The sequence below is a fragment of the Bos indicus genome, chromosome 17, assembly GCF_029378745.1.
Source record: "Bos indicus isolate NIAB-ARS_2022 breed Sahiwal x Tharparkar chromosome 17, NIAB-ARS_B.indTharparkar_mat_pri_1.0, whole genome shotgun sequence".
Classification (NCBI taxonomy): Eukaryota; Metazoa; Chordata; class Mammalia; order Artiodactyla; family Bovidae; genus Bos; species Bos indicus.
Window position 1 is genome coordinate 6335560 of NC_091776.1, and position 24185 is coordinate 6359744.

A 24185-nucleotide genomic window follows, 5' to 3' on the forward strand; every position below is an offset into this window, starting at 1 on the left:
CTGGGACAGCTGACTGACATGCTGTCGAAACTTACTTTCTTTATTTAGAGGCAAATAGATTCTATAATACTAGGTCCCACAGTAGGGAGCATGAATTTAGAGTGCTGGGGTTTCATCCTTATGAAAAAAAATACAGTAGTGTTTTTTAAAAGAATGATCTCAGGAGACATTCAGAGTTAAAAGGAACTTGAACTTTGGGGAAGTATGGAGGCCTGCTCTGCTCCTAGCCTCAGGTATTTGAATCTATTCTGCTTCTTCCAAGAAATGTAAGACACTACCATGAGCTGAGAGACTGAACATGGCCCCAGAGCTCCTGACCAAGCACCTGCCCCTCATCTCCCTTAGTCTTCTCCACACCTGCATCCATCGATTCCTCTGAGATCAAAGCAACAAAAAATCCCACACAAGTAAAAATGTGATCTTTGGCCTTGCATTTTGAAAGGTCAAGTCCACACTAGCCAGCGTTCGAGGCAATTATCTATAATAAAGGGCTTCCTTGATAGCTCAGTTGGTAAAGAATCCACCTGCAATGCAGGAGAAAATCATGCCCGCTGTCTTCACCTCACAAATTAAAATCTTAAAGCAAAAGGGCAAAGGGGCAACAGATCAAAGAAGAAAAAGAGAACTTTAGTAGAAGAATGCAGAAGACAAAGATATTACTATTAATCTATGCAGCAAAAGCAGTTCTAAGAGGAAAGTTCATAGCAGTAGACCTCAGGAAACAATCTCAGACAACCTAACCTTACACTTACAGCAACCGGAGAAAGAAGAAATAAACAAAATCCAAAGTTAGTATAAGGAAAGAAAGCATAAAGATCAGAACAGAAATAAATGAAATAGGAGACTTTAAGAGAGAATAGCATTGAAACATGTATAGGACCATATGTGAAATAGATGAGCAGTCCAAATTCGATGCATGAAGCAGGGCACTCAAAGCTGGTGCACTGGGACCACCCAGAGGGATGGGGGGGGGGGGGGTGGGTGGGACAGGGGGACACATGTACACCCGTGGCTGATTCATGTCAGTGTATGGCAAAAATCACCAACATATGGTAAAGTAATTAGCCTCCAATTAAAATAAATAAATTAATTTAAAAAAACAAAACAGAAAAGATCAAAGAAACAAAAAGCTGGTTCTTTGAAAAGAAAAAACTGATAAACCTTTAGCCTGACTCATCTAGACTAAAAGGGAGAGTGCTCAAATCAATAAAATCAAATACAAAAGAGGAAAAGTTATAACCAACACCACAGAAATATAAAGGATCAGAAGACACTACTACAATCAATTATACATCAAGGAAATGGACATCCTGGAAGAAACTGAAAAATTCTTAGAAAGGGACAATTTCCCAAGATTGAAGCAAGGAGAAACAGAAAATATGAAGACTTATTACCAGTATTCAAACTAAATCAGTAATTTTAAAACTCCCAACAAACAGAAGTTCAGGACCAGATGGCTTCACAGGTGAATTCTATCAAACATTTAGAGAACAGTCAACACCCATCCTTCTGAAACTATCCCAAAAATCCACAGAAGAAGAAACACTTCCAAACTCATTCTATGAGACCACCATCACCCTGATACCAAAACCAGACAAGGAGATCACAAAAAAAGAAAACTACAGGCCAATATCACTGATGAATACAGATGCAAAATTCCTCAACAAAGGGACTTTACTGATAATTCAGTGGTTAAGAATCTGCCTTGCAATGCAGAGGATGCAGGTTGAATCCGTGATCAGGGAACTAAGATCCTACATGCTGTGCTGTGCTTAGTCCCTCAGGTGTCCAACTCTTATGACCCCACAGACTGTAGCCTGCCAGGCTCCTCTGTCCATGGAATTCTCCAGGCAAAAATACTGAAGTGGGTGGCCATGCCTCCTCCAGGGGATCTTCCCAACCCAGGAATCGAAACCAGGTCTCTCGCATCTCAGGCAGATTCTTTACCATCTGAGCCACCAGAGAAGCCCAAGATCCTACACGCCGTGGAGCAATTGAGCCCAAATGCCACAACTAGAGAGTCCCAGTGCCACAACAAAAGATCCCACACGACACATCAAAGATCCCAAGGGCCAAAACTAAGACCCAACACAACCAAACAAATAAACAAACATCCTCAATAAAATACTAGCAAACTTATTGCAACAATGCGTTAAAAAGTTCATACACCATCCTTGATTAGAATTTATCCCAGGAGTGCAAGGGTTTTTCAATATCTGCAAATCAATGTGCACGCGTGCCTGCTAAGTGACTTCAGTCATGTCCAATTCTTTGTGACCCTATGGACCATAGGCCACCAGGCTCCTCTGTCCATGGTATTCAATACCCACTTATGATAAAACTCTCTAGAAAGTGAGCATAGAGAGAACCTACCTCAACATAATAAAAGCCATATATGACAAACCTACAGCAAACATCACTCTCAATGGTGAAAAGCTGAAAGCATTTCCTCTAAGATCAGGAATAAGATGAGGTTATCCAGTCTTGCCGCTTTTATTCAACATAATAATAGTTTTGGAAGTCCTAGCCACTGCAATAAGAGAACAAAAGGAAATAAAAGGAACCCAAACTGGAAAGGAAGAAAAAAACTGTCACCATTTATAGTATGCTATACACAGAAAATCCTAAAGTTGCCACTAGAAAAATACTAAATCTCATCAATGAATTCAGTAAAGTTTCAGGATACAAAATTAATAGAGAGAAACCTGTTGCATTTCTACATATTAACAATTAAATATCAGAAAGAAAAATTAAGAAAACATTAAAATTTTTAAATCTCACTTAAAGACCAACACAGATGGAAAGATATACTTGTCTTAGACTGGAAGAATCAAAATTGTTAAAATGACTATACTACCCAAGCAATCTACAGATTCAATGCAATTCCTATCAAATTACCAGTGGCATTTTTCACAGAATGGGAACAAAAAAATTTTTTTATTTGTATGGAAACACAAAGGCCTCAAAGAGCCAAATCAATCTTGAGAAAGGAGAACCGAGCTGGAGGAATCACACTCTCTAACTTCAGACTATACTACAAAGTTACTATAATCAAAACACTATGGTACTGGCACCAAAAAAGACATATAGTTCAATGGAATCAGATAGAAAGCCCAGAAATAAACCCACTCACTTACGGTCAATTAATCTATGACAAAGGAGACAAGAATATAAAATATAGAAAAGACGGTCTCTTCAATAAGAGGTACTGGGAAAACTAGCCAGTCACATGTAAAAGTATGAAATTAGAACATTATCTAATACCATATACAAAACTTAACTTAAAATGGATTCAAGACCTAAATGTTAAGACTGGATACTACAAAACTGCTGGAGGAAACCATAGGAAGAACACTCTTTGACATAAATCACAGCAATATTTTTTGGACCCATCTCCTAGAGTAATGGAAACAGAAACAAAAATAAACAAATGGGACCTAATTAAACTTTCAAGCTTTTGAACAGCAAAGGAAACCATAAATAAAACTAAAAGGCAACCTACAGAATGGGAGAAAATATTTACAAAGAATGCCGTGGACAGGGGCTTAATGTCCAAAACATACAAACAGCTCATACAACCCAAAAACAACAGCAGCAAAAACAGCCCAATCAAAAAATAGTCAGAAGACTTAAAAAATCATTTCTCCAAAGAAATCATACAGATGGCCAACAGGCACATGAAAAGATGCTCAACATCACTAACTGTTAGAGAAATGCAAATCAAAACCACAATGAGGTATCACCTCACACAGGTCATAATGGCATCATCAAAAACTCTGCAAATAATACATGTTGGAGAGTGTGGAGAAAAGGGAACCCTTACACACTGTTGGTGAGAATGTAAATTTGTGCAGCCACTATAAAGAACACTATGGAGTTTCCTCAAAAAACTAAAAATAGAATTACTATCACTTCAGTTCAGTCACTCAGTCGTTTCCGACTCTTTGCGACTCCATGAATCACAGCATGCCTGGCCTCCCTGTCCATCACCAACTCCCGGAGTTTACCCAAACTCATGTCCATCAAGTTGGTGATGCCATCCAGCCATCTCATCCTCTATCGTCCCCTTCTCCTCTTGACATCAATCCCTCCCAGCATCAGGGTCTTTTCCAATGAGTCAACTCTTCGCATGAGGTGGCCAAAGTATTGGAGTTTCATTTCAGCATCAGTCCTTCCAATGAACACCCAGGACTGATCTCCTTTAGGATGGACTGGTTGGATCTCCTTGCAGTCCAAGGGACTCTCAAGAGTCTTCTCCAACACCACTGTTCAAAAGCATCAATTCTTCAGCGCTCAGCTTTCTTCACAGTCCAACTCTCACATCCATACATGACCACAGGAAAAACCATAGCCTTGACTAGACAGACCTTTGTTGGCAAAGTAATGTCTCTGCTTTTGAATATGCTACCTAGGTTGGTCATAACTTTCCTTCCAAGGAGTAAGCGTCTTTTAATTTCATGGCTGCAATCACCATCTGCAGTGATTTTGGAGCCCCCAAAAATAATGTCTGACACTGTTTCCACTGTTTCCCCATCTATTTGCCATGAAGTGATGGGACCGGATGCCATGATCTTCATTTTCTGAATGCTGAGCTTTAAGCCAACTTTTTCACTCTCCTCTTTTACTTTCATCAAGAGCTTTTTAGTTCACCTTCACTTTCTGCCATAAGGGTGGTGTCATCTGTATATCGGAGGTTATTGATATTTCTCCCAGCAATCTTGATTCCAGCTTGTGCTTCTTTCAGCCCAGGGTTTTTCACCATGTACTCTTCATATAAGTTAAATAAGCAGGGTGACAATATACAGCCTTGACGAACTCCTTTTCCTATTTGGAACCAGTCTGTTGCTCCATGTCCAGTTCTAACTGTTGCTTCCTGACCTACATACAGGTTTCTCAAGAGGCAGGTCAGGTGGTCTGGTATTCCCATCTCTTTCAGAATTTTCCACAGTTTCTTGGGATCCACACAGTCATAGGCTTTGGCATAGTCAATAAAGCAGAAATAGATGTTTTTCTGGAACTCTCTTGCTTTTTCCATGATCTAGTGGATGTTGGCAATTTGATCTCTGGTTCCTCTGCCTTTTCTAAAACCAGCTTGAACATCTGGAAGTTCACGGTTTAGGTATTGCTGAAGCCTGGCTTGGAGAACTTTGAGCATTACTTTACTAGCGTATGAGATGAGTGCAATTGTGTGGTAGTTTGAGCATTCTCTGGCATTGCCTTTCTTTGGGATTGGAATGAAAACTGACCTTTTCCAGTCCTGTGGCCACTGCTGAGTCTTCCAAATTTACTGGCATATTGAGTGCAGCACTTTCACAGCATCATCTTTTAGGATTTGAAATAGCTCAACTGGAATTCCATCACCTTCACTAGCTTTGTTTGTAGTGATGCTTTCTAAGGCCCACTTGACTTCACATTCCAGGATGTCTGGCTCCAGGTGAGTGATCACACCACTGTGATTATCTGAGTCGTGAAGCTGTTTTTTGTACAGTTCTTCTGTGTATTCTTGCCACCTCTTCTTAATATCTTCTGCTTCTGTTATGTCCATACCATTTCTGTCCTTTATTGAGCCCATCTTTGCATGAAATGTTCCCTTGGTATCTCTAATTTTCTTGAAGAGATTGCTAATCTTTCCCATTCTGTTGTTTTAATTAGAATTACTATATAGAATTACATATAGAATTACTATATGAACCAGAAATACCATTTCAGAGCATATATCAGGAGAAAACTCTAATCCAAAAAGATGCATTCTCCCCAATGTTCATAACAGCACCATTTACAATAGCCAAGACATGGAACCAACCTAACTGTCCACTGACAGATAAACAGATAAAGAAGATGTGGTACACATACATGGAAAATTTATTCTCACATAAAAAACAAATGAAATAATGCCATTTGCAACTACACGGATGGACAGAGAGATTATCATACTAACTGAAGTAAGTCAGACAGAGAAAGACAAATAACATATGATACCACTTTTATGTGGGGAATCTAAAAAATGATACAAAACAGAAATAAACACACAGACATAGAAAACAAACTACGGCAACCAAACAGGAAAGGGGGAGGAGTAAATTAGGAGTTTTCAATTAACAGATACAAAGTACTATTTATAAAATAGATAAAATGACAGGGATCTACTGTATAGCACAGAGAGCTATATTCAATATCTTATAATAATCTATAATGGAAAAAATCTGGGAAAATGTGTGTGTGTGTGTGTACCTGTGTATATGTGTATAACTGAGTCAATCTGCAGTTCGATATCAACTATACTTCAATTTAAAAAAATAAAAATGCAAACATAAAAGAAGGCCTGGATTCGAAATGTTTCAACCTGCTTTTGAGTCCTGACTCTGCTGAGTAGCCTTGGAAGATGTACATAATCTTATTGGTTTTCATTTGTAAAATGGGCATGGCCATATCCACCTCCATTGTTTAGAAATGACGTGATACACATGAAAACTCTTTACATCTGTGAACTGCTCTTCAAATGTTATTATTAGTGTACAAATAGCAGCCACATTTCATCTTGCCTAAATAATGTCAACTATCAACGGACTGCTTTGTATTAATTTCATTCTGGAGTGCTTTTTTTCTGATTTGGGCTAGAAATTAAACCTTTTTTCATATAGTATGTAACATAAAAACATTGAATCAGTAGGTTGTATACCTGCAACTAATGTAATATTATAATTCAACTATCCTTCAGTAAAGAAAAAAGAAAAAAACAAATAATATACAAGGAAGCTTGTAAAATAAAATAAACTTCTAACTCTGACACCAACATCTTGAAGAATTAAAAGTTTTCACATGATCCCTAGGGTTTCAGTAAACAGACTAGGAAGTCAGGGGAGGAACTCTTTTCTCTTTATTCCCATAACTGTTCTCAAGAAATCACAAACGTACAAAGGTAAAATTTATATAGGTATTTTATATTTCTCTCAGAGTCTAAATGACATCAATATGCATATTCTTGATAGAAATACAGAGTCACTTGCTCAAAGTTAATTTTCGTAACAGAACCTCTAAGTTGCTGACAGAAAGAACCACCATACCACTCATGAATGTCTTTTCTACCCACTCAACGACAGGGAAGTGATATAAATGACTGACATCTTGATGTCCTTTCAAGTGGCCCCACTAAACTGAAAGCATGGTCCAAGCCAGAACAAGAATCATTTTAAGAAGTGTTCTAAGCACAATATTCCTTTCAGAAAATATGCTAGCCCCAAGCCCTCAGCACAGACACCTTCTATAAGGCAGACTGCCTTAACCCCTAGAATCTCAGTACTGACTGAATCATGACACAACACATTTGCAAAATCAAAGTAAATTAAACACCCACATAGCCAGCTCTCTTTTCTACACTATTAGACAAAAAACAAGTGGAATAAGTGAGGCATTGACCTCTGGCTTGAACACAAATGGAATTATCCTGCCAAACATTACTTAAAAATGCAAAGCACAGTCTCAAGTTAATTTGTCACTTGGAGATATCGCTGGGCTTTTATGATAAGAATTCATTTGTGAGAAGCTCTTAGCACCATTTTCTCCTTAACCTTTTCCATCTATCTTACATTTGCTACTCTTCCACAGCAAACTTTTATGTGCAGTTTTAAGGCTGTATAATGTAAGTTACCAGGGCACTAGTCTTTGAAACCCAGAGAACAATCTAATGAAAATGAGGCGATGCTAACAAGCTGACAGTGACTTGCCCTCTCTTGATCCAACATGCTAAAAAATATGATCGGGTAGGATTCTCTGTGATACTCATGGAGGAGAAAAGATGGGCTGGGGTCAGCATTTATTTGACTGTGAGGTGGGGAGATTATATCCATAAAATTTCATTTCAAAATTGCTAAAATGAGGAACAGCCAAAAACAAAATCCAGTTTTAACATGATCCATTCCCTTTGGAGAGGAATGATGATGTTGGGTGCGAGGTGAACAATCGGCCCTTTATCCATAATGAACTTCTGAGATTTCTGTAGGCATCATCCAAGTGTATTCAGAAGTAGGGGGAGGGGAGTTCAATGCCTTCAGACAGTAAAGCTAGAGATGACAGTTTCATGCTTTTCTCTCAGCCTCAGTGTCACTGTAAACAGGGATAATACCCCTCTTGCTCTGTATGCCTCACAGGATCGACTTTTTTAAACACACGATCCCTGAAACCACTGGATCAAGAGAACCAGTCTTCCTCCACTTATGTACACAGCACACCTGAGGAGCCTACACAGCAGGCTAAAGTATGACTGCCAACCCCACAGAAGGTCTTCCACCTCAGTTGGCTGCAAATCTTAAAAGGATTTCTTAAAACTTTTATTCAAAAACAGCTAGAGCGAGTTGGGTTTTTTTGGGGGGGTGGGGAATGCCTCACAGATCCTTTCCAGTCTGATGGAAACAATGGACCCTCCACCCACAAAAAGGCATTTTCCCTGGTAGCTCAGACTGTAAAGAATCTGCCTGCAATGCAGGAGACCAGGCTTCTATTCCTGGGTCAGGAAGTTCCCCAGAGGAAAGCATGGCAACCTACTCCAGTATTCTTGCCTGGAGAATCCCCATGGACAGAGGAGCCTGGTGGGCTACAGTCCATGGGGTTGCAGAGAGGAAGACACGATTGAGCAACTAACACACACACCTACACACAAGCCAAGCTTGTCTGATATCAGGTCGGTTCCTAGACCTCAGACTAGGAATTCTCAACTACAGGGTGTTGAACCATTGCCTGATTAATTAGAGACACAGGAGAAAAGGAACAGGCTTATACTGCTACCCTAAGTGAGGTGATCGTGGCTACAGCAGAGCCGCCCTGGGGAAAGCCTCCATCAGACCCTCACTGGAGACAGGAAGGTGGAGGAGCTGCAGTTTGGAGTTACCTTAGCAGTACTCTGACAAATGAGGCCCTGGCTGGCCAAGCAGAAAATCACTTCCTTTCACAAACAAGCAAGCGTCCAACTAACACCTGAAAATCATGTTTATATACATCCACTAGTGGCCTCAGAATTTCCACATAAAAGGGACCAAGGTGGGGTAGTAACATAGTGGGAATTCAGAGCTAGGGTGTTTGTTGTAGGACTTCATGGAAGACTGAGAAAACATCACATTTCCATAGCAAAGCAAGAATTTACAGGACCGGGAAGCTTGGGGGAGAAGCAGTGTTACAACACCCCAAGCAAACCTTTGCCACTATCACTGTGTTCTTCAACACCAGTGGTTCTCAAACATCAGCATGCTGCAGAATCACCCGCAAAAAAGTGTTAGTCACTCAGTCGTGTCCAACTCTCTGCGCCCCTATAGACTGCGGCCTGCCAGGCTCCTCGTCCATGGGATTCTCCAGGCAAGAATACTAGAATGGGTTGCCATTCCTCTCTCCAGGGGATCTTCCCAATCCAGGGATTGAAGCCAGGTCTCCTGCATTGCAGGTGGATTCTTTACCATCTGAGCCACCAGGGAAGCCCAGATTCACCCAAAAGGCTTGTTATCTTTCTGGGCTCTACCCTCAAAGTTCCTGATTCAGCAGATCTGGGTAGAAACCAAGAATTTGCATTCTAACAGGTTTTAGGGGCACTGGTCAGGGGATCCTGCTTTGATCTATACAGGATGGCTCTGCCTGCAAAGCAGGAGACACAGGAGACATGGCTTCGATACCTGGGTCAGGAAGATCCCCTGGAGAAGGAAATGGCAACCCACTCCAGTATTCTTGCCTGAAAAGTCCCATGGACAGAGGAGCCTGGTGGGCTACAGTCAGTCCAAAGGGTAGCAAAGTGTCGGACATGACTTAGTGACTAAGCAGCATGAAGGACATACCAACTTCTTAAGTACAAGCATAGTCTTACCTGGATGTCATATTTGCCATCAAATTCAAAAAATAATAATAAAGTACCACTCGGCCCTCAGGTCAACTTCTTACCTGTGTTACCGGATGGTGCACATTGGCTGAACTGAGGTTTCATAACGTACAAGAGGCTCCTTGATGACTGCTAAGTGACTAAAAGTAATTCACACTAAGATAAGCACAAAGGAAGAACTTTGAGCTGTTCAGTTTTAAAATTCTGCCCTCAGGAAGCAATAAACTGTAAATTGGTGCCAGGAAGATTCACTTAAGAAGTAGCAAAATACCCATTTCTCCAGAGCTGTGGTTTTCAGACCAGGCTCCATAGAGACCCAGATGCACACTGCAGTACTTTCAGGGCAGGGCGGGAAGAGGGCAGAGAAATGTTAGAGGCTTTGGGCCTCCCATTTCCATCCCTCCTGGAACTAGAAATTCAGCTTTTCTCTCATTTACAGATAGATAGGTCTAAATTAGAGGTTTTACTGTCCCTTTGAAGGAAGGAAAAGTTTAAAGTACCCCAGATTTAATTACCTCTAAGAGTCCCTCCATTTCTGGGATTCTATTATAACACAACACAAAGTGACTGGCACATTACAAAAATAAAAACATCAAACCAGCCCAGGAGGCTGACAAAAAGCTAAAACTAGCATCCAAATGAGTGCTTAGCAGTCAGACCACATTTACGTCTGCTGTGAAGGTCCGATGTTGTACAGAGGAGCGTCCAACCTCCCTGAAGGCAGGAACTAAACCTCTGTAAATGCAATATAAAAAACACGCAAACTCCACTGGTGACGATCACAACTTAAACTTGCCCCATCAAGCAGACACCCTGCAGAAACCAGGGTCTTTTCAACAAGTGCCGCGGTGCTGCTCTGAGAGACAGAGCAAGAAGTCACATGCTCAGGACTGTCATCAACAAGTCCAGCTACTAAACTGGCTAAGCTTGTGACACATATTTTAAGCTTCTAGGCAAGTTGTTCATAAGGTACTGAGAGGGTAACAGGCAGGAAGGCCAGGGGTCTCCAAACGGAGGAAATAGCCTGCAAGTGTCAGACATTTTTATCTCTCTTAAGCGGCAGGAGGAAACAAACTAGTGATATTTTTTCCTTCTCTATACAAATTTAAAAGGAGGTTTCTCTTGGAATACTGTGTTGTCACAATGACATCTGGTTTCACCTGAAGTTAACCAATGCCTTTTTCTTATGGAAATGTTTGTCTTAAGCTATGCTAATGTGCTATGCATTTACCCCAAACTCTGTCTTAAAGTCGGTTCCGCCTCTTGGCTCAGAACCTGCTTGACAAACCAGTATGTTATACTCAGATATTGTTCCCCTAATCTATGTAAATGAAACTATTTGTATGGTGGTCTGCCCTTTCTTCAAGATTCAAGTTAATCATTTTATGGCCCAGGATAAACCATTTGGTGCCAAGATTATCCCAAAATGCATCTTATGGGTGAGGGGCCTGGTGCCATTCTGAATTTTAAGACATTCCTTTCTTTCATTAACAGACTGCTAGTGACTATATAACATCCAGCTGAAGATTAGCAGGGGGGTACTCTTCTGCCCCCTTCTGATACTTTCTCTATCTCCTTTATACTTTAATAAAACTTTATTACACAAAAGCTCTGAGTGATCAAGCCTCGTCTCTGGCCCCGGATTGAATACTTCTCCTCTGGGGGCCAAGAATCACAGTGTCTTTGTGTGATTCAACAACAACCTTTCAGTACAAGAATCATAACCACAGCCCATAACTGGACCACAGCCAGAAAGACAGAAAGAAGCATGGGAAGAGGAGTGGGAAAGGTGGTTTGGGGAGAAGGAGATATCTTCCATCTATTATGCTTTAATTTGTAGTATTAGTGAAACTGTTAGTGGCTCAGAAGTGCCCAGCTCTTTGGGACCCCATGGACTACTGTAGCCCACCAGGCTCCTCTGTCCATGAGATTTCCCAGGCAAGAATAACAGAGTGGGCTGCCATTCCCTTCTCCAGGGACTCTTCCCGACCCAGGAACAGAATCCGAACTTGTAAGTCACCCGCAATTCCAGGGTTTCAACACCACCTTCGAGGGGCAAATGAGGAAACGGAACCTTGTAATCGGGGAAGTCATCTACTCCTGGGATACCAGAACTGCCTGCAATGACTAGGGTGCCCTGTGGGGACTGGAATATATGGGTTTGGTATTTTTTTAGGCATTAAGAGCATTTTCAAAACCATCAGGATCTCATATATATACACACCACTTTCCTACTTTCAGCCAGTCTTGGGGTGGGGAAGGCATCAGGCAGAGGTGCTAGGTATTCATTATTTCATTAAACAAGAAACACTTTCTGCGCTCCTTTGGCAATAATGAATGGCACAGTCCCAAATCTCAAGGATCCCTCAGTAGCCCTGCAAGCCCTTCCCTCAGCCGACCAACACCGTTAAGTCATACCTAATGGCACCAGGAGCTGGGTTAGAGTTCAAAGTCAAGCTCAAGGCAGCAATTACAAATAGCCCAAACCACCCTCGAAAATTCCCTGAAATTCCTCATGACATACAACACTGCTGTTTCTCCCTGAGTCCAAGAGGACCAGTTTTTCCTGCCCTCTGGGAAAGACTATTCACTCTTCAGGTCAACCCAGATAATGGGTTAGGCTTGTATTTCGTGAGCCGTGCTGTTAAACCCAAGCACTCACTATCTTCGAGGAAATGAAATCTCCCTACAAACTACAGGCTAGTAGCCCCTATCTCACGTTTGCCCTAGGACTACGCTCATCATACTTCAATTGTCATTTCTTACCCTTCCTGTTCCTTTTGTTCAAGTTTACTTCCCATACATAAACTATGTATATAGTATGACTCAATGGAATATCACCATCTTAATACTTTCCCACAGACTCGCCCCAAATGCCACCATTTCCTTGTGTCAGCGTACTGCGAATCCTTTAGAATTCACACATGTAACAGGGATGAGTTATGTACAGACCCTACACAGGTGAATGAGTGTTTTTATTCAATTAGCTCCAGTTATCTGGAGAGTTTAGAGAAATGAGAAAGTGAACATGAAGCTTGGTAGATGGTAAGAAAATCAGGAAAGGTCCAGAATATGAAATACATTTCCAGTAAACGGGGCCCTGTTGGGGAACAACGTGAAGCCGTGATGCTCCCCAGGAAGAGCTCTGAGGGAAGCGTGAGGGGGATCTAACGGCACAAAGTCAGCCCTGCCCTCAGCACACTGCAAAGTAACACCCCTCCTACGTCCACCAGGTAAGGGGTAACTCAAGGAAAAGAGACGGCACAGCGGAGGCTACTCTGATCTGACTCAGCCAGGCGGCCCACCCAACCAATCATTCCTTTCAAGGTCACACACACCGCTCTGGCTCCGAAACACATCCCTGGAAAGGAACGCAGTCCCTACATCTCTATTCCCGCAGGGTCGTGAGAACGAGGGTCCCACCACCACACCTCAGACTCTGCTGGGCAGCATCAACAAAGTCGGCCTCCCCGTGTGCTGGGAAACCTGGCCTCTCTACTCCCAGAGGGGGACAGTATTCTAGTCAAAGACTATGCTTTCTCAGGAAACAAAGGACTTTGTCCTACCTCCTCCTACGTATCTCTCCACCTCACTTTTTTTTACGACTTCTTTCCTCTCTTTGTCACTGCGCTGCCCTTGAGCAGGGCCCATATCTAACCATGGTTTCCCCTCCTTCATGTGATCATGATTTTCAGGTTTTAGGGTGGATATCCTTCTCTCTTTTGTCGCCTCCAGATGATGGCTCATCTTCATCTGTGTCTCAACCTTCCAACTGTCTAATCCTTAGCCTCCAGTTCCCTCAAACAACAGGTGGTACACTTTTAAATGCAAAGACAGAGGAAAGAAAGCTGTTATGCTAGTCACCATCACACGCACTTGAGCCCCGCTCCGTTCTGGATACAAGCGCTCCACACCAGCCTTAAACTGTTCATGTCTGCATTCCCCGCTTCAGTGAGTTCCTGAGTCTCTCAGAACTTTCAAGTGACCCTCTGTCCACACTTGTCACCATCTTAAATTCTTCAGCCGATTTTGGAAATGAAAAATTTTAAGCAGGCAATTAAAAAAGACTAGTGAACCTGTTCTTGACAGGACTAGACTTAACAGCAATGAGATAAAGTGACACGCACGAGGCTTGCTGCCAAGGAATCACGAACAGTTTAAGAATTAGATTCAAAACAACTGATAGAATCTGAAAAGCAGAGTGACCTCCGTATATTTTATCTTTTGCTTGGTTTGCACAATGCACAAGATTCGAAACTCAAAATATTAAGATCCTAGTTGAAGGAGAAACTTCCGCGATTTAGGAAGAGGTACTGAAGAAGGTTACTAGAGCAGAACACTTACTAACTAGATGTAACTATTTTTATCTACCGTGAATATGAAATAGATAATGTACCGCTTTCCTAAATTTTATGCCCAGAAACACTTCAATTTTTTTTTTTCTATCTTGCAGTATAAAATGATCATTTCTTTGCTAAAAATTTTTACCTCTCTCACACAAATATTTAAACCTAATAATGAGGATAATTTAACATGGGACCTATAAAAACTACTTAATTTGAAACATTAAAATCTTAAGCACATTTAAAAAAACAGTATATCAGAATTCACATTTTCATACTAATGTATCCTCTAACACCAAAGTGAAATGTCATTTTTCACTGGACGTCCACAATTTCAATAAGAAATGTCTTCCTATGAATTCTTATGACATGAAACTCTTAAAACATGAAAAAGCATTCAAAATAGCTGACACGAGGGACACGAGATTCCCTTTATTTCGTTTGTTTCATAAAATTAAGAGCATTGCAACGTAATGTAGAAAAACATAAAAGCTGAATTTCAGGTGTATGCAAAAGCCCTTCCATCCCGCCCCCACACCACTACCAACAACAAGTTATCGTTTCGGTAACTCTACAACAAGGGTATTAATACTTTAAGCCGTTCTCGCTTCAACCACTGTTCTGGTTTCTTGCTTCAGAAACCACTGTTGCAAACCCAAGTCTAGAAATAAATAATGGAGATTAATGCAGTATTACCTTGAACAAGCAATTAAAAGAGGCTGAAAAGCAGCAGCCAAACCCCAAACCATTTGCTCTTTCACAATAGGAAGCTGAAGGTAATCTTATTTACAAAACATAAATCACTTGAGATCTGGCCAAATTCTTCAATGATGTTCCAGATGGAAACACTGCAAAGCCAGAAGTTGCTTACATTAAGGATTTTCTTCCAACTCTAAAAACAAACTGGACCAGTTTTTCTTGTTGCTTCTAGGAAAGCAATCATTTTAAACCAGACAATTCAACAGAAGGGCTTTCCTAAGACCTGTGGGTGCTCTATTTTGGGTCCCACCCCTGCCCTCCTTCTAACAGTATTAAGTTTCTTGACACTGAGTTTGCTTCCTCCTCCAGTATCTACTTAAAAGTCTTAGGCTACAGAAAGCAAATTCCATTAAACCCGTCTTTAATGTATTTCTGTAATTTATTCACATTGGGAAAAAATGTGAAGATACAGCCCTTTAATTTTTCCGTGTGTGTGTGTGTGTGTGTGTGCGTGTGTGTGAGAGAGAGCACTTTTTTGTTCATCTCTCTGTAGGGCTCTGTGAGGTTTATGCAGACAGGCCTCTCACAGAGGCAGCTGTGTTTCCCAGGGTCCACGTTCGCGGGCATCTGGGCAGGAAGAGGTGGGCTCGACGTCTCGCTTCCTTGAGCTAAAGGCACTTGGACAGAGAGGCTTTGACAGCTACAGTGTGCAACGAGATTCAGGGATTTGTTTGTTAAAAGGTGCTGTGTTAACACACCTTCAGTTTTTGGTGAACTCAACAACCAAAGGTTTGTGAGGATACTTTCTTTCCACTAAATACCACGGGAAATGCCAGTGGTCCGACAGAGATCCGCTTGGCCCCAGAAAAACCACTCTGAGGTGTGAGTATTTGCTGCTAAGATGTTAGACAAGAAAGGGGATCTAGGTATACATATGACTGCTTTACTTCACCGCACAGTAAGAAACTAATACAACATTGTAAAGCAACTATACTCCAATAAAAATTAAATTTTTAAAAATTTTAATTAAAAAAAAAAAGTGTGAGAAGTCAGTCCCTTCTACCTGATGAAAACCTCACTTAATTTTAAAGTGTATTGTGGAACTTCCCTGGTGGTTCAGAGGTTAAGACTCTGGACTTTCACTGCAGAGGGCATGTGTTTGACCCCTGGTCAGGGAACTAAGATTCTCACATGCTGTGTGGTAGGATAAAGAAAAAATAGAATAAAAAAAAATTTTAATAACATTAAAAAAAATAGTGTATTGTGACAGAAGGCCCTAGATTAAACCTCAACCCATACGTTTTAGTTCTTTATTCCACAGCTCTAGCTATTCCCTCACTCACAGTTCCGAAGCCGAGGGCACAAAGAATCACCCAGAGCTGACTCACGTCTGCCAAAGCTCCCACCAAACATCAGTCAGGTTTTCCCCTCCTACATGTTGCCATACCCCCAACACGTTTTCTGTGTCTCACAGGAACTATTAATTTCTTGATGCCCCCAACCAAGGCCTCACCTCCCTGGGCACCTGGGGAAGACTTTCAGAGCCTGTCCATACCTGATCCTGCAGTCTCTTCCTCCTCTAAGCCCAAGAACACCACCCTTTGTCCCAGGCCTGGCTGCCTGCTCCAGGACCACAAAGCTAGCCGCCATAAACCCGCTGAATAGCTTAGCTGCTGACTGACAACTTTTCTCCTACCCAATGAATGCAATTCAAAGTTCTGTGGCCTAAAATCAAAACACAACCCAGAGCTCAAGACCCAAAGTCAGACAAACCTGGTTTTGACTCTGGTGTGTCCCATGGACTGCAAGGAGATCGAACCAGTCCATTCTGAAGCAGATCAGTCCTGGGTGTTCTTTGGAAGGAATGATGCTAAAGCTGAAACTCCAGTACTTTGGCCACCTCATGCGAAGAGTTGACTCATTGGAAAAGACTTTGATGCTGGGAAGGATTGGGGGCAGGAGGAGTAGGGGACAACAGAGGATGAAATGGCTGGATGGCATCACCAACTCGATGGATGTGAGTTTGAGTGAACTCCAGGAGTTGGTGATGGACAGGGAGGCCTGGCATGCTACAATTCATGGGGTCACAAAGAGTCAGACACGCCTGAGCGACTGAACTGAACTGTGTACTATCTCTGTGACATGGGCAAAAAAAAAAACTTCTCTAAGCCTCAGTTTTATCTCTAAGATGGGGACAGTAATAGTGTTTACCTTTATTGTGAAGCCAGGATGAGATAATGCATACTACAGGGGTACCTGGCATAACCAGACATAAACGGGTAGTTGCCCTGTGCTAAGTTGCTTCAGTCGTGTCTGACTCTTTGCGACCCCATGGACTGTAGCCCGCCAGGCTCCTCTGTCCATAGAGTTTTCCAGGCAAGAATACTGGAGTGGGTTGCCATGCCCTCCTCCAAGGGATCTTCCCAACCCAGGGATCAAACCCACACCTCTTATGCCTCAACTGGCAAGCCAGCTCTTTACCACTAGCGCCATCCGGGAAGCCCATAAACGGGTAAGCTTCTGGTCAAATTTAGGCTTGATATTTGGCTGTAATATTCTGTGGTTTTGTTTTACTGCCTTTGGAGACTGTGAGCATCCTCCAGCCTGGCACAGTCCCCACACTTAGAATCTTTTCAATTGAAATATCACTGATTTACAATGTTGTGCTAATTTCTACCATACAACAAAGTGCCTACTTTACACACACACACACACACACATATATGTATGCATTCTTTTTTTATAGTTTTTTCCGTTATGGTTTCCCCCAGGAGACTATAGTTCCTTGTGATATACAGTAGGACTTGTTGCTCATCCATGCTAAATGTAATAGTTTGCATCTACTAACCCCAAACTCACGGTCCACCCTTCTCCCTCCCCTCTTGGCAACCGTCACTCTCTTCTCCATGTCTGGGTCTGCTTCTGTTTTGCAGATAAGTTCATCTGTGTCATGCTTTAGATCTCATGTGTGAGTGACAGCACATGACATTTGTCTTTCTGATTTACTTCAGTTAGTATGATAATCTCTAGATCCATCCAGGCAGCTGCAGATGACCTCATTTCACTCTTTTTTATGACTGAGTCATATTCCTTAGAACCATTTTCTCGTTATATAACTGTCTGGTCCCTGAGTTTGTGACACCCTTTACCCACCTAAAACAAAAGGTCTCAGAACTACAAGGAATTTTTTAGAATTATAATGATATTAGAGAACAGGATAGCCAGGCATTATACTAAAAACAATGTCTTCTTAAAACCCAGCACAAGGAGTCACCAATCTCCAGGAAGACTGAGACCTCTCAACCAGTCAAAAGGCACAGGCGTGGCAGGGAGCAGGGGGAGGAACAAACTCTGCTCTCTACGACTGAAGTCAGCAACAATTTCTGAAACATGGAATCCCACTGGCAGCTGTCCAGGTCTGGCACAAAATGGACAGAGCAAATATAATAAAGGCAGAGCAGAAAATATACTTCAAAAGCTTTGTTCCTCCTTAAGTGTGAAGGCCACACTGCCCAGGAAATTTCTTGTTCCAAAAGTTCCTGTCAGATGTCAAGGTTTGACCCACACCAATAGCTTTGCACACATTAAAAAATTCAGTTGTTTTCTTACTAACTTTACCCACACAAATTTTCCATGAATGATAAAAAGATATAACAAGAAACACACACCTTCTTAACAACATACATCACTTCTGGAAAAATATCACTATGAAAAGGACCAAAACTGAACACTGCTGCTGCTGCTAAGTCCCTTCAGTCGTGTCCGACTCTGTGCGACCCCATAGACGGCAGCCCACCAGGCTCCCCCGTCCCTGGGATTCTCCAGGCAAGAACACTGGAGTGGGTTGCCATTTCCTTCTCCAATGCATGAAAGTGAAAAGTGAAAGTGAAGTCGCTCAGTCATGTCCGACTCTAGTGACCCCATGGACTGCAGCCTACCAGGCTCCTCTGTCCACGGGATTTTCCAGGCAAGATCGTGGATTGGAATATCAAGATCCACTGGAGTGGGGTGCCATTGCCTTCTCCGAAACTGAACACTATAAGAATACAAAGATACCTATTTACAGACATTTGTTACTATCACAAAACTAAACAACCATAATTCTTTTGGGGGCTTCCCTGGTGGCTCAAATGGTAAAGAAACTGCCTGTAATGCAGGAGACCCAGGTTCAATCCCTGGGTCAGGAAGATCCCTGGAGAAGGGAATGGTTACCCACTCTAGTTATTCTTATCTGGAGAATTCCATGAACAGAGGAGCCTGGTTGGCTACCGTCCATAGGGTCACAAAGAGTTGGACATGACTGAGAGACTAACACTTTCACTATAATTCTCTTTAATTCATCAGAAAATCTCCATTTCCTTCTAGCATTCCCAAAAGTATGTCAACTGAAAACATTCTCTTTAAAATAAGGCGATCTGCTTTAAAATACTCTAAAATGAAATCAAGTGGGCTTTTTTCAAAGTGTACAAAAATTTTTCAAAATAACTATAAAGTAAAAGATATGCAGGTAATCCAACTATTACTTCAGTAAAAACATAATTTTAAAAGCTATGCAGGGTCAAAATTACCATCACAATAACCAACACAGTGATCTTATATGAATCCAATTCATATTGATTCTTTACAGAATCTGTACACCATCTGGGCTGAGAATCCAAGTATATAGATCATTAAGGTCAATTACATAGGGGGAAAAGGTTGTACTCCACGATGCTGACCACGATTTTTCCTAGGTGGCTGGATTTCGGGTGATATGCTTTTCTTCTGTGTGGTATACATGCGTGTTTCCCAAGTCTTCTGCTCTACAAAAAGAGCCATGACTTTCATTATCAGATGAAGAATGTTCTCTGTATTTTACACTCCTGTACCTAACTACAATTAGAGGATCAGGGTACATTTTCTAAAAGGCCGGGTCCCTCAAGGAGGCAGAAACTGATGTGAAGAAATTAGCTTTATTTCTCCCACATGTTCCTCATTTGCTCTGCCTCCATCTGATCTCCTGGGAGGATTAATGACCAGCCCTCCCCCCAGAGTTTCTGAGAAGTGACGCTCCAGCTACACAGTGACCTTTCAACCGCCCTGGGCATGTTCTCTAGGGCTCAATGCTTCTTACCTGACACTCCAGACTCCTTGCCATAGAACTGTTTTATATTTGTTCTACAGACCTCAACAGAGCTCAGCACAGCTCTCTCTCTCCACAGCGCAGACTTTCTCTATTTGTTGAGCATAAAATGAAATAACTCATTAATCGATTAACATAATTAAATCATAATTAAATTGATTACTTAATGTATTAATTAAAGTAAATACGGTAAAGTAAACCCAGCCCTCTGTTTCTCAGCCTCTAGAGGCAGTGCTCTGAAAAATTCTTAAAGAGATGAGCATACCAGACCACCTGATCTGCCTCTTAAGAAACCTGTATGCAGGTCAGGAAGCAACAGTTAGAACTGGACATGGAACAACAGACTGGTTCCAAATAGGAAAAAGAATATGTCAAGGCTGTATATTGTCACCCTGCTTATTTAACTTCTATGCAGAGTACATCATGAGAAACGCTGGGCTGGCAGAAGCACAAGCTGGAATCGAGATTGCTGGGAGAAATATCAACAACCTCAGATATGCAGATGACACCACCCTTATGGCAGAAACTGAAGAGGAACTAAAAAGCCTCTTGATGAAGGTGAAAGAGGAGAGTGAAAAAGTTGGTGTAAAACTCAACACTCAGAAAACAAAGATCATGGCATCTGGTCCCATCACTTCATGGCAAATAGATGGGGAAACAGTGGAAACAGTGACAGATTTTATTTGGGGGAGCTCCAAAATCACTGCAGATGGTGACTGCAGCCATGAAATTAAAAGACACTTGCTCCTTGGAAGAAAAGTTATGACCAACCTAGATAGCTTTGATAAGCAGAGATATTACTTTGCCAACAAAGGTCCGTCTAGTCAAGGCTATGGTTTTTCCAGTAGTCATGTACAGATGTGAGAGTTGGACTGTGAAGAAAGCTGAGCACCGAAGAATTGATGTTTCTGAACTGTGGTGTTGGAGAAGACTCTTGAGAGTCCCTTGGACTGCAAGGAGATCCAACCAGACCATCCTAAAGGATATCAGACCTGAATATTCATTGGAAGGACTGATGTTGAAGCTGAAACTCCAATACTTTAGCCACCTGAAGCGAAGAACTGACTCTTGAAAAAACCCTGATGCTGGGAAAGATTGAATGCAGGAGGAGAAGGGGATGACACAGGATGAGATGGTTGGACGGCATCACCTACTCAATGGACATGAGTTTGAGTAAACTCCGGGAGTTGGAGATGGACAGGGAGGCCTGGCGTGCTGCTGTCCACGGGGTCGGATAGAGTCGGACACGACTGAGCGACTGAACTGACTGAACTTAGAGGCAGCGCGCTAGAGGTGTAGTAACAAAGACTGAGGAGTGGTCCCACTGAACCAGCTCAGGACTGATGAGAAGGCTTTCAGGAAACACCTGAAGCAATGAAGGAAGAAGTGGTTTCTCCCTGAGTCGGCTCTGAACTTACACAGTAAGGGGAACAGACCGGGGGCCCTGGGGTGGGGCACAATTCAAGAAAGCAAGGCAACCAACTCCTGCTCCTTGTATCATTCCCATGCAAGGGCACATGACCTGAGCCATGGGTTCCTCATCCAGCTTCATTATTCCAAAGAGAACTTAAATCAGCAAACAGCGTGAGGCAGGAGTAGCTGATCCCTGCCGGGGCACAACCTGCCACCTTTAATGACAGCAGTGGTTATCTCAGTTTCCATGGCCTACGAAGCCCTGGCAGAGTTTGCAGGGTTCTTAGACAAGGCACTATTATTACAGTGACACTGAGGAACAGGCTAATAAGACAGGAAACACCATTACATTCTTTACTGTGAATTCTCAAACCAGTGGATGTACAAACCATACAAAGAAAAACATAAGTTGCGTGCATAAAATTAATTTTGCTGGGTATTGTGATGCTGCTGTTAAGCCTTAGTACTTGTGATTGTTAAACCGAGCTGCTTCCTAGTCAAAATCACGTATACAAACTGCAGCTTAGAATGACAAAGTGTAGGCGAGGTGAAGGCTGGTACATGACCTCCCAATGAGACTGGGTGGCTCCAACTGTCACTAACCACAGTAAAGAATGATTTCTGTTTTGCTGCTGTTAAGCCAAGAACACTTACAGCAGTTGTTAAGTGATATCCACACAAGTGGACAAGGAAAGAAAAAAAATTAACCCACAGAAAACTTTCCATTTTCACAGTCTTAAGGGGTGTGTTTATAAATATTCAGAACCTCTTTGAGTGTAAAGGTAGTGCAGCGTTTACTGTGGAACATACAGCTCTTCCATGATTTCAAAAATGCCCTGAGGAAGCCCCTGTGCATCTCTCAAGCTTCCTGTGTTTTACCACAACCTCTGCTTGAGATGTTTTTAGGCCTAATTTGTCTAACTTGCTCTGTTTTCTTCACAGGACTGTAATTGTTAGGTACATGAGTGTTTTAAACAAACACAGCTGTAAACACTTAGGAAAATGAAAATTTGCCCTGGGGGAAAACATAACAAGCTCGCTAGCCTTTTTAGTTCCGCAAAAGAGCTATTTCACAGGGCCTCTGTCCTGAGAAATGCCTATTTCTGTCATAGCTAGTATCATGTCACATAAGCAGATCCAAAGTTACTACAAGAACAAAGTTCCTGGACCAAATAGCAAAAAAAATGGCTGTCGGTGACTTCACACCAATAACTCCAACGCTTCCTGGTGAGCCTCCAAGGTGTCCTGCCTGAAGCAAGAAGATAGATGCCACATCACAACCTTTTGAGAATCAACTCTTTTTGATTAATGCAGTGATAATTAAAAAGCCGTATTTTATCACTTCCGACAAAAAAATTAAAAGGGCATGGCATTATACCTGAAAGTTCTGATATGCAGTAATACAATTTCTACTACTCAAAAAACAGAAAATAACAAATTTTGGTAAGGATGTGGAGAAACTGAAACTGTGTACTGCTGACGGGAACGTAAAATGGTGCCATAGAAAACAATACAGTGGTGCCTCAAAATATTAATTATTAATTAACAGAGATACCATACGACCCAGCAATTTCACTTCTAGACATATACCCCAAAGAGAGCAGAATCTCAGAGAGGTATCTGCATACTCACGTTCATAGCACCATCCTTCACAATAGCCAAAAAAGTGAAAGCAATCCAAATGACCATCCAATAAATAACACATGGTATATGTGCATAAAATGGAATATTAGTCATAAAAAAGAAGGAAATTCTGACACATGCTACCACCTGGATGAATCTCGAGACATAATACAAAGTGAAAAAAGCCAGTCGTAAAAGAACAAATACCGTCTGATTTCACATATATGAGGGACCCAGAGTATTCAAACTCATAGACCCAAAAGTAAAAAGGTGGCTGCCAGGGGCTGGGCTCTTGTTGTTTAGTCGCTCGCTAAGCCATGTCCGCAGAGAGAACAGGGTACAGAATTTCAGTTTTGCAAGAAGACAAAAGCTCTGAAGATGGAGGGTGAGGATGGTTGCACAGTCATGTGAATACAGACACTGAACTGTATGCTTAAAAATGGTTAACTCATAAGCTTTATGTTATATATTATATTAGTGTGCACTGGGCTTCCCAGGTGGCAACAGTGGTAAAGAACCGCCCCCCCCCCGCCCCCCCGCCCCCCCCCACCGCCAATGCAGGAGACACAGGTTTGATCCCTGGGTCAGGAAGATCCCCTGGAGGGGGGCATGGCAATCCATTTCAGTATTCTTGCCTGGAGAATCCCATGGACAGAGGAGCCTGGAGGGCTACAGTCCAAGGGGTTGCATAGAGTCAGATATGACTGAAGAGACTTAGCATGCAGGCCTATGATAATAAAGTTCCACAGTCTGGACCGCTTAAAAAACAGACATTTATTCTCTGACAGTTTCAGAAGCTAGATGTGCAAGATCAAGCTGTGAGCAGCGTTGGTTTCTTCTGAAGACTTTCTCTTTGGTCATCGGCGGCCGCCTTCTGCCCGTGCGTCCAGCACGGTCTTCCCTCTGTAACTGTCTCTGCCCAGATTTCTTCTACTTATCAGGACACAGTCTTACTGGATTAGGGCCCAACCCAGGGATCTCATTTTAGCTTACCTCGTTAAAGACTCTATCTCCAATTATACTCACATTCCGGGGCACTGGAGATTAGAGTTTCAGTATATGACTTGTGCAGGGGGCATACAACTCACCCCACAGAATGTATATTTGATCACATTTTTAAAATAACAAC

At 42.0% G+C, this 24185-nt stretch overlaps 1 protein-coding gene across 6 annotated transcripts in view; it reads right to left on the reverse strand.

The window, feature by feature from the left end:
• FHIP1A (FHF complex subunit HOOK interacting protein 1A) overlaps positions 1 to 24185 on the reverse strand; it is a 308399-nt gene that overhangs the window by 243329 nt on the left and 40885 nt on the right. The window lies entirely within an intron of this gene.